This window comes from Nelumbo lutea, chromosome 8, assembly GCF_056320005.1.
Source record: "Nelumbo lutea isolate HS-2025 chromosome 8, American lotus-T2T, whole genome shotgun sequence".
Lineage (NCBI taxonomy): Eukaryota > Viridiplantae > Streptophyta > Magnoliopsida > Proteales > Nelumbonaceae > Nelumbo > Nelumbo lutea.
The window spans coordinates 25,338,661-25,356,229 of record NC_142691.1 but is presented as its reverse complement, the minus strand read 5'-3'; the positions used below and the strand labels follow the sequence as shown (position 1 = coordinate 25,356,229).

Sequence of the window (17,569 nt, the reverse complement as noted above, 5' to 3'; positions counted from 1 at the left end):
CTTGTAACCATCCAATCAAAAAAAAAAAAAAAAAGACAAAGGAAGAGGGGGGAGGGGGGTTGAGCCCAGACCAAACCAACCTGCAAGTTTGGGCTTTTCTGTTTTAGGGCTGGCCTCGGGCCGAACAAGGCCCAACTATATTCATGCATACATGTATATATAGACATATTTGCATACATGGATAAATACAAAGATACATGTATACGTGTACACCAGGGATAATCATTCCATACTCCATTTTCTGTCTACAGTTCATCTTCACCGTATATCATCAAGAAGAGGGCATGATCTTTTCATTTGTTGGAAGTAAAAAGCTCTACCAGAGCAGCAGAACCAGAGGTAATCAGTTAAGTCCTACAATCTCTTCAAACATTTTAACTTAGAACACTGGTCTTAACTTGCTCTAGCACCGATTCAAATTCGGATTGGTTTTTGGCTTTTTTCAGCATTGGCTTCTTGCTCTGACAGATTAACAGATTGGTTTGAATGAAGTTTTTAAACTTCATCGTTTCAATGTTACAGTCCTCTCTCTCTCTCTTAGGTAAAGAAGAATGCCTTTGGCTCGATGGAAAATGATGTGTTTGGTTTGTAGCACGTTATGCCAGCAAGCCTGAAAGTCCGGGCCTAGCCCTAGGCCCTGGACACATATCATCAAGCCCAGGGTGCTAGATGGGCCGGGCCCAGCCCGGACAGCTTAATGTTATCATCCTATAAAAACTCAGTCTGGGCCTGGAATGGCCAATGATCATTCCTGATATGCACATGCATTTACATGAAATTTTAGTATGAGCTGATTAACCAGCCCGAGTCCAAACCGACACATTACGCATATGTATTTGTTCGTGTGGGCTCGGGTTGGATTGGGTCAGGTTTGGTTAGGCTCGCCCAACTTGTTATCTCAAATTTTCATTGGCAGTTCATGAGAAGATGCTGAAGCCATGGTCATAACAGATAAGAACTCAAACTCATCAGTATTGAGAAAATATCCCCACTTTGTTATGGCATAAAATTGGAGGTGGGACTGCCTACAAATGCAAATGAGATAAAAAAGTACAAATTTTGCATCAAGAAAGGCTGCCAATTATAATGCCAAACAAATGCATGCAAATTCGAACTGGAGTTCAAATTTGAACCTTGTCTAGATCTGCAAAAAATGGAGCCTAAAGAAGAATTAGTAGCCTGAAACAAAAAATATTAATAATAGCTAAAATTTATAAAACCAACATCAACAAATAAGTTTGATAAACAACAACAGGCAGATGTTGTTCCTAGCTCCCAATAGTGTAACAGTGTTTCACGTAATTCACAAGCAGCTGAAGATGTGAAGTATTTGAAGAAAAATTAAAGAGCAATTTATAGTGAAAAACCATATTATACAAATACTTTTGAATAGTATGAGTAACTCAATAAATCATTTTCTACTTTGTATAAATATACAAACAACATAGTTTCATCTCAACATTTCTCATAATTAATAGATTACCAAAGTGAAGTAGATCATGAAATGTTAGAGCTCTTCCTAACCTCAACACCAACATCTTCTAGACTAGCAAACAACCTATCTCCACCTTCCATCCTGTTTACAACTCCTCTCTTTGAATCTACCTTATCTACATAGAACCCTTTCCCAAACCTAGGTTCTCATGTTACTTCACACGAGACTATACCTCCAGCTCTCCTTCTCTACTCACAAACTCCTCCAAATCTACCCAAATTACATAAATATAATCAACCACCTCCATATTGCCTAATTTTGAGCATGCCTTTAAGACGGCCCAGATTTCTGCATCAATGTCAACATCGGCAAAGGAGTTCCCAGACCTGCTCCTTTGGCCTGAACCTGGTTTATTTGTTTCCCAAACCATCTTACCTGATCTGTGTCCCATGGCCTAATGTAACCAGAGAAACCAAATGCAATGGAGCTTGCTGAGCTGGACACAAAGATGTTGGCTGTGGTAGATATGTTAGTTTACCAGCACTATGCTTTTTGAGGAACTTCCAGATGGATGACCAATTTCAGAAGTGACCAGGAGGATTGATTTGTCTATCATGAGGAAGCAATTTCTGTGCTGGCACTTGAAAGAGGCAAAGACTGAAATTATTGAATCACATATAGTGATCACTCATCTCTGACCACCATAGGCAATCCAAACTGACCCGTAATTAACCCAACAGTGAAGGATGATGAAAAACCATCAGCAGGGTTGAAGTGTACCGATAAGTGAAGCATCAATTTGTACAAGTGGGTGTGGCATCATCACCAATTTGAGGCAGGACTCAATACCATAGTTGAAGGATTCATATGTGAGTTCATGTTTGGAGGCTATTAGACCAAAGAATAGAGAGAAGAATTGAGAAAATTTCAGGATCCCAGTCTATGAAAACTGGCTTTTAATTGTTGCCTTGTCAAGCCACTAGTGCTGCAAGAGTAGAACCAGGACAATCTGCTTGAGCTGGATGTGGACCATGTGGTTGTCATTTGATTGGATTTCTGGGGTAAGACGGGAATTCCATTTCCAGGTCAAATTAAAGGCTTCACAAACTATTCATTTCCAGTACTAATTCTTCCTCAAATATCTAAAAGGCTTGTCTGATCTGACAATTTAGTCTATTATCTTACAAAACCCACACAATTGAAACATTTGATGCAGCCTATTTCAGGACACTAGCAAGCTTGTAGACCTCTTAATTTTACAAAAACATAGTTCATGGTTAAGTTCCAAACCATCAAGCACTTCAGTAAATTGAAATAAATTAGTAAATCATTAAAACATACTGCCAACAACGTAGAGGATGAAAGTTCTATTCTAGAACCATAAAATCAGGAGTGAGTACACAGAAGATAGGGAAATGAGATTTAACAAACATTCAAACCATATCTAACAGAAATCTCATTGAAATCTGAAAGAAAATTGGAAAATGAGTTGCATGTAATTGTTTCTTCAACATCAAGAGATACATTAGAATTCCAGGTAGATCTTAAGATGGGTTTGTCTACTCTTCTAGCAGTAATGTCGATTACCTAAAGAAATAATTTAATTGTTAGGACTTAAAAAGAAAAAGTAGTTAGGTAAAACCAGCGTTTCATGGACTTTCCTAAGTTAAAGTGTCCATATCAGAAGATGCACAGTGCACCAGACTCTGCCACTTCATGGATTTTTGAGGGACACTTCTATTTGACATGTTTGTTTCTTTCATTGCTCATTTGACATAAATGAAAGTTAATGTACACATCGGATGCCATCTTTCTTGCAAAATGTTATCAAGTAACAAAGATAATCTCTTAAAAACTTCTTTATATGGGTTTATAATGTTAATCAACAGAATATGAAATACCCTAATAGTTTATTCTTGTCTATAGACGTGCCTGTTAGTCCTTGTTTTTTTTTTTTTCTTTTGTAATTTTCTCTTGTCAAGCCAGTCTCCCAAGCATATGTCAGATTCTGGTTCTCATCAGTGTGTCCACGAAACATTTTGTAAAGCAAAATCCTCAGAATATGAAAATAACAAAACAAATAAAACATTTATTACTAGATTTTCTGGCCAATTTTAATAAATAAAATATTCAATCCTTCCTTTGCAAGTGTAATTTCCATCTAATGAAGTGTTTCATGCTATTCATAATATGTGAGAAAATGAACAAGTTCCTTGTTTGATAGGAACAAGCAATGCTATAAGCAATTAAGTAAAGGACCATATCTAATCCCAAATGTGCCTTTCAGGCATTGGACTTGATGCAAAATAGTAGAATTGAATTACATTCCTATAGTAGAGGGTGGGCCTTGGCGCAATGGCTGGGTTGGTCCATTGCAACCCGGGTGATCAGAGTTAAAATTTTGGAAACAGCCTCTCTGTATGTGCTGTGTACATCTGTCCCTCCCCAGACCCCACATTGGTGGGAGCCTCATGCACTGCACTGCCCTATGATTAGGGCACAAAACTGAAAATAAATAACAATCTTTTCTGTTATTCATTCCAAGTAAAAAGGAAACGTTTCCCAAGATCTTCATGGCAAAATCAACTAATGAAATTAAATTAAATAAGAATAGAAGATCAAGTCAAACATCTTACTAGATGCAAGCACTATGATTGCACACTAAAATTCAAATGAGAAATAGGGAAATAATTTTGAAGAAATATTTTTAATCAGAAAAACAAAAGCAAACCATTTCATAAAAGCATTGACCTTACATTCAAATAAAGAAGATATCTGCATGTTTAAGCACAAAGGTGATGTTTGGGAGCGTGGTGAAACCACAATATGTTGGGTTTCAAACCACACCACACCTCAATCAGCCGTTCAGTTGTGGTGTGGTATGGTTCGAACCCCACCATATCGTGGCATAGTTCAATCAGCCATTTGTTTTTAATATTTTAAAATAATAGTTAACCAATTTTATTTTATTAGTTCTCTTATGCACGTGTTTTATATTTTTATATTACTTTTATTTATCAATATTAGTTCTTTTAAATTTATTATTAGTATTATTAATTTTTTTAATTGTTATTTTATAAACTTTATTATCAATATTAATTATTATTTTATTAATTTTATTGTTACTAATGCATTTAATTTTTTTATAATTTTTTATTTTTTAATTATATTACTATTAATTTTTTATCACATGTTAAATTAATTCATATTATTAATTTCAGTTGGTATTCCAGTTCTTCTACATTGATGAGCAGTCTAGGAGCATTATACTCCATGAACTTTAGCTACAGAACTGAAATGGGTAACACTCTTCTAGTTGCAATGTTAAAGAGATACTTGAATAAAACTTCGATTCCAAAGAAGATTCAAATAAATGCGTGATTTTTTTGTTTAATTTATTATTTTGTGACAATAAATGTTTAATTCAAATGATTGAAATCTAAAACCCAAACTGAAAACTGAATTACAACCAGAGATCCAAGTAATAGACCGCTAACATTTGTTTACTTTGATCAACATAACTAAAATAGAAGTTGCTAAGAAAAAGGTCTCTTTCTTCTTAGGAAGTATGAAGTAGGAGGGATTCTTCTGAATCCACTGAGATGACTGAAACATGAAACCAACCCAATTACAGAAAGGGAGAAAATATGTAAAATGAAGAAATTAAAGAGTACCTGAAGCAGTCGCTATGTTCCGTCTCTGGATACAAAGCCTACGTTCTTTGGGTTCAGAGACAAATCTACACGCTGTCATCCTATTCACTTTGAAAAAATCTGATGAATCAGAGATTTCCAACATTAGAAACTAAAGCATACGGTACATAAGAAGGGGATTGATGGAAGAGGATTTGGCCCGACCTCTCTATTACGTGACACGTGGCAGAAACAACAGTTCGACAAAAGGGGCCGAGCGTAGGCGGGAACAAGGGGACACGAGCGGACTGAACTCCCTACCGGGGGCCCGAATTCACCCTTCGTAACAGCTCAGGATACACTTCGCCGAACTGACCCACCTTGTAACAGCTCGGGCTATACTTCACCAAACTGACTCTCGTAACAGCTTGGATACACTTCACCGAACTGACCCACCTTGTAACAGCTCGGGCTATACTTCGCCGAACTGACTCTTGTAACAGCTCGGATACACTTCTTGTAACAGCTCGGGATACACTTCGCCGAACTGACCCACCTTGTAACAGCTCGGGATACGCTTCGTCGAACTGACTCACCTTGTAACAACTCGGGATACACCTCGCCGAACTGACCTTCCCTATAGGTACCTCTGAGCTCAAGACTGCCTCGCTCAGCACTTCGCATCGCTTGGCACCAAAACCAAACAAGTCGTACCACGCCTGACACTAAGGAAGTTCGTGCCCAAGGACGCCGCGCTTGACTGACTTGGGATCTGACGTTTGGCGACAGCACCCTAAACGGCCACCTGCCACCGCCACTGACATCGCCACCTCCAGTTAGATGACGGTTAGGCAGTGATGGTTCTGTCTCAGCAGAAAGGACGACGGCCAAATTGACAAGCACAAGGGTAATCATACCTGACCTGACAAGGGCCCCAGGACGAGTGCACAAAGAGATTATAAGAGCCCTTTGCCCCCCGACAGCAGAGGTATGCAAACTTTGCGCTATCTGGTATTACCTTGCTTTTGAAGGATTCTAACTTGAGCTTCGGAGCCTCTACACCGGGTTCCCCCCGGAGCTTCCCCACCTCCTCCGTTTCAGGTTCCCTGCTACCCCGTTCAGAAGCAAGGCCGCGGACAGCTAAGACCGGCCAGATCGTGCTCCATCAATTGGCGCCGTCTGTGGGAAAACGCTTCAAAAAGCCTCCCTCCAAACTTCGATAACCCCTTTTCTTCAAAAAACCCAACACTCATGGCCTCCTCCAGCAACACCGGACGTGGCACGGAGACAAACGCCACCGGGGAACAACTTCAAGTCCCCGTGGTGTGCGTTGGACAGTTCACCATCTCCATTTCGGCAGATGGGATCCCCAGCTTGAACGTGCCACAAGCAGTGGCACCCGTAAACCCTCCTACCACAAGCATCCCCTTTCCTCTCCCCATTGAGACAACCTTCATTGAACCGACTGCCGTCTCCCTGGCAGCCAGCCAAAACCGGTTGGAGGACCTGATGCAGTGCATGCGGGCAATGCAAGCCCAAATGTAACAGTTCCAGCAGCACCAGCTTCACCAGCACCAAGTACTGCACAACATCTCCCAGTATCACTATCAACCCCCCAACTACCATTGAACCAACCACTACTTCCGCCTCGCCACCCCGCCCCGAGGCCGGTCAAGGCCTCCCTGCAGGATGGACGCCCCCACCAGGCGAAGGCCTCCCGGCCCCAGAACCACCCCAAATAAGTTAAATAACCCTTTTTTGGTCATGAATTGCAATTTTTAATATTTTTTACAAAACAATTTTTATAATCTTTAATTGTTTTTATTAATTTTAGTTATTAAGTTTCAAATTATAAGTTTTTAACAATTAGTCAATTAAATAAAATTTGAATATGAAACAAATAAATGGAATTTGAATGAGAGTAAAATTCTCTCTTTGGAATACAATAGGCTAATAATGGAAGAGGCCTATAGAAAATATTCTAGAATAACATAATTGATGGAAGGGGTGTAACCTGTCTTAGAATTCTCTCTCTCTCTCTCTCTCTCTCATATGGGCTTGGGCCCATTGGATTGAAATGATCATCTCTAAGCAAATTGCTTTTGGTTTATTAAGGGCCCGTTTGGTACATCTTTTTGAGAAGATCTTCTTGTAGATCTGATAGTCAAAAGACGCATTGAGCTTTTGACAAGATCTAGGCAACCCGAAGATAGTTTGGCAGAAGCACGTCTTTCCATGCATATGCCCGCGTCTTTTCACGCGAGATTAAAACAAGAAAGACACAAGAAGCTTCATTTGAAGTTCCCGAAATGGGCTTCTCACATCTTTTCGACGCATTGTCTTTTATCGACTAGATCTTCTATGAGTCAAACAGGAATAGACCAAAAAATAGTCTTCCCGGCTTGTAAATAGCCAAAAGACTATGCGAAAAGACGTGCCAAACGGGCCCTAAATTAATGAGGAGTTGAGAGAGAATTGGTGGAGTGAGCTATTAGAGGAGAATGAATAGAATGATTAATGAGGAGAGATAATCAAATGAATTAATGAGAAGGAGAAGAGAGAGTTAATGTAGAGAAATAAGATTTAAAGTTGATTAGCTAGTTGAGTAATTTTGTTCAAATTAAGAAAAAACTAGAAAATAAATAAATGGTGAGGGAGAAAGGAATGTCATGTTGGGTCCACAAAAGTGGGTTGGGCCACTTAAATAGCAAAGATAACCTTAATGCAACAAAGAGTATATATCAGAATAACAAAGAGTATTAGGAAGAAAATTTTAAATATGTATTGCCTTGAATATGCTTGGATACAATAAAAAATTTAGCTCAGTTTGGAAGGAATACAAATCTTGTCTTTTGTATTATTTTCTATGTATTTATACTCTTTCCAAACTGAGCCCTACGATATGCATATATATATGCTATTAAAACTCAAATAAATCCCTCTCCCCTCCCAAAAAATAATAGTAAATCTAGAATTCTAGATTTAGATGTTCATAAATAAATATGGAACTACCAATAGACACCCGGTACACAACATGGTTGGCATGTTATATCTTAATTCTTAGAAAATCAATATAATTATTGTTAACATTTAATAAATATATAAATAAATAATCAATTGTTTTTTAAAACTTGTAAATAAACATGAATCAAGAACAAAAAAGTATAAGTTAAAATCTAGAATTAACATAATTATAACAAGCAATTGAAGCATGGATATGTGGTAGCTATATTTAATGCCTCAAAACTTTGTTGCTTGGATTCAAATCTAATCGGCCCCTGTTTGAAGGTTTTTTGTAACATAAAAGTCAATGGTGAGTTAATGAGAGGAGAGAGAATGTAGAAGAGAGTTCATTAACGAGAGAGAATAAAATAAGGAAAGGGAGTTGATGACGTGTTAATGAGAGATTATAGGAGTTAATAGTAGAGAGAGGGCGCTAATGGATAGGGTGCAACTGTGCAAGTCGGGCGGGTTGGGCTGGGTTTATGGTCAACCCAGGCCCGGCCCTAAAACTTGGGCTTAAGGCTCGAGCTTGGTCTGAACCCGAGGTCAAGTTTGATTTTTCCAATCTAAGCCCCGTCTGTCTTGTAATTTGATATATTTAAGTTGGGCTCGGGCCAGGGTCAAATTCAGGTTGGTCAATGAACTCACTCTAAAATTATATATATATATATATATATATATATATATATATATATATATATATAATATATATATATATATATATATATATATATATATATATATGTGTGTGTGTGTGTGTGTGTGTGTATTTATGCAAATATATACATACATTTATACATATATGTAAATATGTATACAAAATATCTATACAAATATGTATGTATATATGTAAATATATGTATGCAATATTTATACACACACGTATATATATATATATGAATGTATATAATTAGGCCGGGCTTAGGCCAAGTTTGGACTACCTAAGGACTAGGCCCGAACCTAGCCTGAAAAAATAAAAAGCCTGACTTCTTGGGCCCAAGCCCAGCCCAAGACCAAAAATCTAAGCACAATCCATATAAAATTTTGGATTGAACCAATTCAGGCTCGGGCTAGGCCCGCCCAATTTGTACCCCTATTAATGGAGAGATTAATAAAAATTAATGATATGAAATAGGATGCATGGTAGTAACTTTTAAATTTGAATTTGAATTCCAAAAGTTAAAAAAGAAGTTGAGAAGATACAATGACAACATTATCCTGGCTGGTTATAGTAGTTATGGTCACAATATCAATTGATACAAATGAACCATGCCATGTGTCGATATGTTTCAAAACTAATATATCGACCAATACAAACCAATTTTCTGAATCCTAAATGCAACTAACCAATTAGACAAATGCAAAATGCATCTTGAGTGCCTAAACATTTTCCTCCATGGTTGCACACACGCCTATGCATGTGCCCACTTAATGATTATGTAAGGTTCATGGTATCGATAATATATGATATCCATTGAGACCCACACATTGCATGGGTGTAATAATTTGTTATTAACATCATCCCTCTTGTGCGCAATATGTGTTATTTGTATCGGTTGGTACCGATTAATTATGGAGATGTTTAGTTTTTGATGAGGGGTGATTTGGCTCGATTTAGTAAGTAGAGGATATATGGATACGGATCTGTTAGAGTGTTGCAGGATGAATAACTCACTGAGGAGAGCCTTGTCAGTAGTTCGGGAGTTCAGGTGTTCGGGCATCTTAGTACTAAAGCTACTTTGGTACCCAAGTACCGAAATAACATGCAATTGACTTTAGAAGCTTCTCAGCGAATTTCGAACTTTTTGGGATCACGCCACGTAACAGCAGGCTTTATCCTCTCTTTGCCTAGATCGGAAGGTAATGATAAACTTCATTGACTGATATGTTACTCTCCTTCCAAAGCAGAACAAATCCCAACTACACGGGCCGAGGATCCCAAAGCCATTTTGTGAGACCCATGACAAGTCAACTATATAAGGGCATCGACCCCCAAGACCCAGGTACGCACGATTAAGTGCATTCTAGCTCTCATTTCTTAAGCTCTTAGCTCACATATTACAGTTACTGACTTAAGAATTGGAGCAACATTGCTGGGTTAGCTACCCCGGGTTCTCTGATCCCCTTTTTCTTTGCAGTTCGAGTGATCTACTTGGCAATAGATATCCGAACTGCCCTACAGCTAGAAGCATTAAGATCGCGCACTATCAATTTCATTGGCGTTTATTGAAAAAATGCTACCACATCAGTGCCACATAGGTGTTGGCGTTTATTGTAGATAAAACAAAATGAAACAATTGTTTGATTTCAACGTTTATCAAATAAATGATAGAAAACTGAAATGCTTTGACTTTTGTGCATGGGGCATTTGGGGAAATATCAATTTCTTCTTTCCCTCAACACCCCAACATTTTTTGAAACCAAATGCTGATGTGGCACACTTTCATGGGTATTAATATGAGGTAGAGAGTAAAAAATATTTAAAGTGAAGTTCAACAAAACAGCAAAAACAAAAAATGTTTAAAGTGAAAAAGTACAAATAAACGCCCTATCCATAAACAAAAACAGCAAATGTTTATACCCCATTATTGGGATCCTTTTAAATGTCCAAGTAATCTCATTAATTCCCACCACTAATGTCTTGTCATTAATTGTGCATTTTTAAATCTTTCCATTTATTCTTTCCTTACTAAATATAGAAGGCTTCTTTTTTTTTTTTAACTTGGGGGCTACATGTAATCCAAACAAATATTGTCATATATGAATAATGGTTAACCAAAAAAGACCCCCTCCATTAGCATCTTATCAGTTGAATTTGAAAAAGATTCTCATGTGACTATTTAAACTTTGCTAAATCTCGAAACTATCATTTTTTCAATGATTTTCTAAAATAAGTGTAAGGGTTCAGCTTAGTATTTTTTCTTTTTTCTTCGATTTTCATTTATTACAAGTTTAGTTTATATTAATTGTATGTTGTGTTTGTTGCAATTCCATATTTTCATATAAGTTTTTTTTTTTTTTTTTAGCAGTTTCCATTTTATAGTTCCTTGGGCAGATATGGTAAATGAACTTCCATAACTCAACTTAAGAGAGAGGTCTTTGTTAGAAACAAAAAGTTAAGGGGGTTAATTGTCACTAATCCTAAAGTATAGGATAATTAATCTATAATTTACAAAAAAATAAAAAAATGATTATCAAAATCAATACGTTATAAATACTAATGAAATGAATGATCTATCAAACTCTTTATTCCATTATTATATAAAAAGTCACTTTAAAATTTTGGTAATTTAAGGAAACAAAAATACTAAAAATAGAATAATTATTTTATTGCTTTTTTAATCCCCTAAAATTTACTCCAGGTGGAGGAAGCGACCACATTAATTAGAATTTTATTAATAAACCAACATCAAGGAATGTATAATAATACAGGGAAGGATGTAACCCACCTTGTCCAAAACCTAGCAAATGAGAATACTTCCTTATTCTCTCAACCTAGCCCACAAGCATGAAGGTAACAAAAACAAAAAAAATGCATCAACCAATTCATAAAACAAGAATGTTCATATAATCTTTCCTTAACAGATTTCTAAGTTCTTGAGAAATATCTTGAGTTGATTTAAAAACCTTAAATATTTTTTTCAATAATGCCCATGTTCATTAGGAAGTCTGCAAATCTGTTTCCTTCTCTAAGGGTATGAGAGGATTTAATCCTCATGGAATTACACATATCCTTGATGTTTCTGAAAATTAGGTGATATTTTGCCTTTTGAATCAAAATCTCAACTAAAGTCTTGTTATCACTCTCTACCTCAATCTTGCCTTTTTGTTTCCATAAAAATTATGAAAGTGAAGATAAGACAATTTTAAGTACTTAAAATTTTATAAATTTGTATATGACATGCATCTTAAAAATTCTAATGAATTTGATGTATTTTTTAATTAAGATTATATATTTTTATTAATTAATAATTAATATTTTAATTTTTACAATAAATAACAATTTCTTTATTATTGATGTAAATAAAAATATTATATACAAAATATTTAAGAATTTAAGATTAAGTTGACTTTTTTTTTAATATATAAAATTTAAAATGTAAAATAGAAAATAATTGATTAGTAATTTAAATATAATAGTTGCATATGATGTGTGTCTAAGATCTTCTATATTTTCATGAATCTAATATATTCTTTAGATTAATTGCATATTTCTATAATTATTAATTAGTAATTTCATTAATTATTTAAATGAATAATAGCATATTAGTGGTTTCACACATGTAATAATTTGAAAAGAAATATTTATAGTACATGTCTTGGACTATTGGTTGATGCATTATTAGTAAAGATAAGAGTATGCATTTCTTGTTATTTTCAACCTTAGATCTAGTATTACTAATGTATAGAATGTGATTTTACATATCAACTTAAAAACCTTTTCTTCCTAAGCAATGTTGAATTTAGTCTCATAGGAGCATCTTATCTCCTCTTTCAAAACAAAAAGGTCAATGGTTAAGGCCATGCTTGGGAGTGCTTAAAAATAAGTGCTTATTTGGGCCATTAAACACTTATTGGTGTTTGGGAAATTAGTCCGAAATAAGTGCTTATTTTAAAAATAAGGGCTTATTTTTAAGCCCAATTTTCCAGTTTTTTTAAGTGCTTATACAATAAGCACTTATTCAATTTTTTCTTCCAAAATTACCCCTAATTGAATTTTAAAATATGACTTATAAAATTATCCCTAATTGAATTTTATAAAATCACTTTCATGAAAGTGCTTTCTTAAAAGTACTTTTATGAAAACACTTCAATAAAAGCACTTTTGCAAAAGTATTTTTATAAAAGTACTTTCATAAAAATGCTTTTATTAAATTACTTATTGTTAAAGTACTTTTATAAAATTGCTTTCATAAAAGTGCTCTTATTAAAGTACTTTCATAAAAGTACTTCTATAAAAGTGCTTTTGTAAAATTTGAAAGAAAATGAAGGACAAAATAGTCACAAATTCTTATGTAAGTGCTTATTGGAGAAAAAGACTACCAAACACCCAATATGAAATAAGTGCTTACATTTTATAATAAGCACTTGAAAAAATTGGATTCCAAATGCAAATAAGTGCTAATCCAAATAAGCACTTGTTTTTAAGCACTCCCAAGCATGCCTAAGGATGCCCCATTTTTGCTTAAATTTATACAATCCAATAAATCTTTAAGCAACAATGAGTTGTAGCAGATGTGTTCGAGTTCAATATAATGTAACCAGCAAGTCATGGAGATTCATGGCACAATGGGTAGGGGTGAGCAAAAAAAAAACCAAAAAATCGGTTAATCGAACTGGTTAGTTTGGTTTCGGTTAACCATTTAAGAAAACTGACGGTTAACTAGACCAACCGATATATACAATAATATATATTATATAGTATTATATACATTATATTAATACTATATATTATATTTTGTTTTATTTTTGAAAATCTAATAAATGCGAACTAAGATTTTTCAGTTTGCCAGTCTGGTAGTGGTAGACTGGCAGCCAGACTTGCAAAGCCAAACATCAATTTCCTTTCTTAATCTTTCCCTCCCTCTCTCTCTACGCTCTCTCGACTCTCACTCTCTGTCTCTCTCGGACTCCCACTCTCTGGTCTCTCCTAGTCTCAGTTCTTCCCCAACGAACTGATGGGTGATGGCCTTCAGTGCTCCGATCAAGTCATCAACGACCTCCAGCGATCCCTCCTTCGGCGACACTGGCGAATGGTGATCCTTCCTCCTTCCACAACAGCCAGCTCTCTCTCTTTCAGATTCTCACTCTCTTAGATTCCCACTCTCCCAACTCTCTTCGTTCTTCCCCAACGGACCAATGCTGATGGCCTTTGATGCTCTGCCCTCTGATGTCGGAGGTGATTCCTCCTGCTTCAGCGACATTCTCTCATACTCCCACTCTCCCTGTCTCGCAGTTTCCTTTTCTTCTAATTTTGAAAGTATTAAAAAAAACCAAAAAATCGAACCACAGTTAACCAGTCCATCGGTTAACCGATTGCATCGGTTCAATATCACTTCAGTTAAATGTAAAAACCGAATAAATCGGTTCGGTCCAAAAAATCACCCTCAAGAACCCCTAACAATGGGTATATATATGCTTTTCCTTTCCTCAAATTTCCATTACTCCTCTTAGAAGACTAGCAAGAATCATATCATTAGATGTAAATTTTCAGGTCTAATGGTTTAATTACCTGTAGAAGCATATGACAAAGAGCTTTTCTTTCAATTAAACAAATATCCTAAAATTCACTCTTCATATACTTTTTTTTTTCGGAGGACAAGATTCATAAACTTTTATTTTTTCGTTCAATATCTATAAGTTGTCAATGATAATATTATATGAAACAGAAAAAAGTAAAAGGCACTTGACAAAATTAAGGGGGGTTTTACAAACGCGGCTAAAGTTTGCCAAAAACAAAAAAAAAAAAAAAATAAAAATAACTGCAACATCAATTAAAATAGTATGATTTTGCTGATATGGCTAAAGTTTTTTGGTTTGAAAAATTTATAGGGGTGATGACATGGGCAGATACTTAAGCTGTGATTTTGCACAAGTTAAGAACTTTTCCTGAACTTTTTGTTTCTCTCTTAGGCTGCGTTTGGGAGTCATTTTTAGCCTAAATGGGCTTCTAAAACCCCACTTTTTGAAATGGGTTAGTTGAAAAATGCTTTTTTAATTTAGTATTTGGCTGATCACCTACTTTTTGCTCAAAATAGCTTATTGTGAATGTGAAAAATTAAATAGAGATTTTTCCTGCTTTTTCAAATGGGTATTTTTTATGCAAAAAGTCTAATTAATTATAGCTTTTCACCATTTTTTTTACTGGCTTTTCGTCTGTCCAACCTTAAAAACACAAAAAGCCAATTGGAGAAGTACTCCCAAGTGGAGCCTTATTTTCTATCAAACCAAACATAATATATTTTCTTGCCTCAACCATGTGAAAAACCATAAAAACCAAACATAATATACCTAATGTTTATCGGGTGAGTTCACATTGGCGACCATAGAGCACGCCTCTCAGGTGCCCCACATGCATCTCAGCGTGCATTGGGAATATCTCTCATAGTTGTTATTGGGAGATATTTCCAATACATAATTGGGATGTGGTGTGAGGTGCCCATAGGGCACTCTATGTGGGGTGCAGATGTAAATTCTTCAGGTAGCTAATAAAGACTCTAGATCTTTTACCCACAAAACACTACCTCCGTGTATTAAAAACATCTCTCCATGCATAATAATATGAAAGCGGATGAGATGTTTCTATGTATGACTGTGATGTTGTGTGGATAGAAAATCCCAACTCCAATTATGGGGTGTAAAATTGGACCCTTGTTTATAGTGCTAGACACTTGTAATCCGGATAACTGCTCCCAATTGTTAACCCTACTCTCAAGCAATCAGTCTCCTCACGTTCCATTAAAAAAAAAAAATCAAGCAGTCTTTCAGTTCAGTAATTTCAGTTGTTACCAAACGACCCCTCAGTCTCCTCAGTGGATTGGATCATTGGAGAGGTTGTTATCAAAAGTATCCTATCATCATTATGATTGCACCTGATTTTAATAAGATTAATTAAGGCACATTGATTTACGACCATTTATGAATTGGGTTCAACTGCGGACCTAGTTCATTTAAAAGAGTGCTAGAGGCCCGAGGAGAAATGCAGCCTCAAATATCTTTCAAGTTTCAACCACAGAAAATACAAAAAAACCCAGAATAAAGGACAATGCTTGCTAGTACATCCATCAGCTTGTTAGTTTATCTGAAAATGTGATTGAACTTGATGGTGCGCGATTTGGTCACTCCTAGCTGGAACTGGTTCTGCTCCTAACTGGCGACAGACGAGAGGCACCTGAGAGGAAGAAGATGAAGGATCCTGGAGGGGTTCACCCGACCAGAACACTCGACGATCAAGTTAGTAAGCTGGGAGAGCAAAGGAGAGTTACAGAGAAATTAAAAAGCTAAGAGTGTTGATCACGCAATACCTTTTCCCCTTGGGGTCGGGGTCCTTATATACTAGTATCCTGTCAGGTGCAATCGCATCTGCTGTCAAATAACGATTCAAAGTGGCTGGCGGTTATTTGTCTGAGATGAGCTGGCGGGCAAAGGTGATCGCTACAGGGTATGGTCCTGCCAACTTCCAGGATTGGCAGGCATGACGCCGTCAGGCGAGAGACGTGGGTGCAGTCTCTAGGTTTGGCAGGTACGGATGTTAGGCAGAAAATCTTCTACTATACACCAAACTGCTCTACAGCGAGCTACCTTACACTGAGCTACTGGCGATGCGCCGAGGTGCTTCTCCGAGGCGAGTCCCTGAGGTAGCTTTAGGTAGGAGCGAGCTTATGCTAGGGAGCTGATGAGCTTAACCCGAAGTGTCTTCAGTTCGGGATTCTCCCTACTTAGAGAATCTTAGCTCGGGGTGCTTCCTACTTTGGGACAACAGAGTATCATCTTGTAGCGAGCTGCCACCTTACGCGGGCTATCAGACTATCAGCGATCTTCGTTATGCTGAGTTGTACCGAACTCGCTATGTTGAGCTATCACTTCTGTCGAGTCAAGTCCATGTGTCCCCTTATTATGAGGTCGGGCCAAATCACCCTCCATCAATTGCCCCCCACTCCCCGGGCCAGGGGTCCTGATCTTGACCATTGATTCTAGGATATAGCGGCTATAAATAGGGGGGACCCGAGTCATTTTCTCCGCCATAAGTTCACTAACCATTGGATCGTCCAGTTCGCCAGCTTCCTAATTCGGTCATTTTCCCTTGGTGAGTTTCCCTAGCTCCTTCCCTTTTCTTTTAAGTTTGTTTTAGTTCGTAGTCATGTAAAACCCTAGCTTCGACAATCTTCTAGATGAGACCGAGGTGGGTACCTCGGCTCAAGTAGGTGTCTCTGAGGCACTGTCAACCTATGAGGCACGGGAGGCCTCAGATAACCTATCGTCCACCTCTCGTCGAGTTTGGGTACCGAACAAGTTCGGCCCCTCAACTATGACTGTAGAGAGACTTAGGGCCCTGATACGTCAATATAACCTTCCGAGGGAGTATACCTATAACCTTCCCATGAGCAACTTCCCTTGGGAACACGGTCATGACGAGATCGTAATTTTCGGAGAACAGCTCACGGCTGGACTCCGTCTTCCTCTGCACCCCCTAATCATAGAGGTCTTGAAGTTTTTTAATGTCACCATAGACCAACTTCACCCGAACTCCATTCGGAATGTGGTCGGGACAATTTCTCTCTGCTTCGACTATGCCCTGCCCTTTGATCTCGACACTTTCTCCTCCTTCTTATCCATAAAGAAGAATGCCTCTAGTGTTCTCTCCGAGCATAGGCAGACCTATTACCTGTCCCCTCGCCCGGGCTATAAGTTGTTGCACAAGCTTCCCAGTAAAATCCCAGCCTGGAAACAGGATTATTCCGTAGTCCGCAATTCCGCGGGATGGCCCTTTCCTACTCAT

General features: G+C 37.1%; 1 pseudogene; it reads right to left on the bottom strand.

Moving 5' to 3' along the window:
• Positions 1-1,479: 1,479 nt before the first annotated feature.
• On the bottom strand, positions 1,480-17,569 carry LOC148843470 (protein ENDOPLASMIC RETICULUM-ARRESTED PEN3-like; annotated as a pseudogene).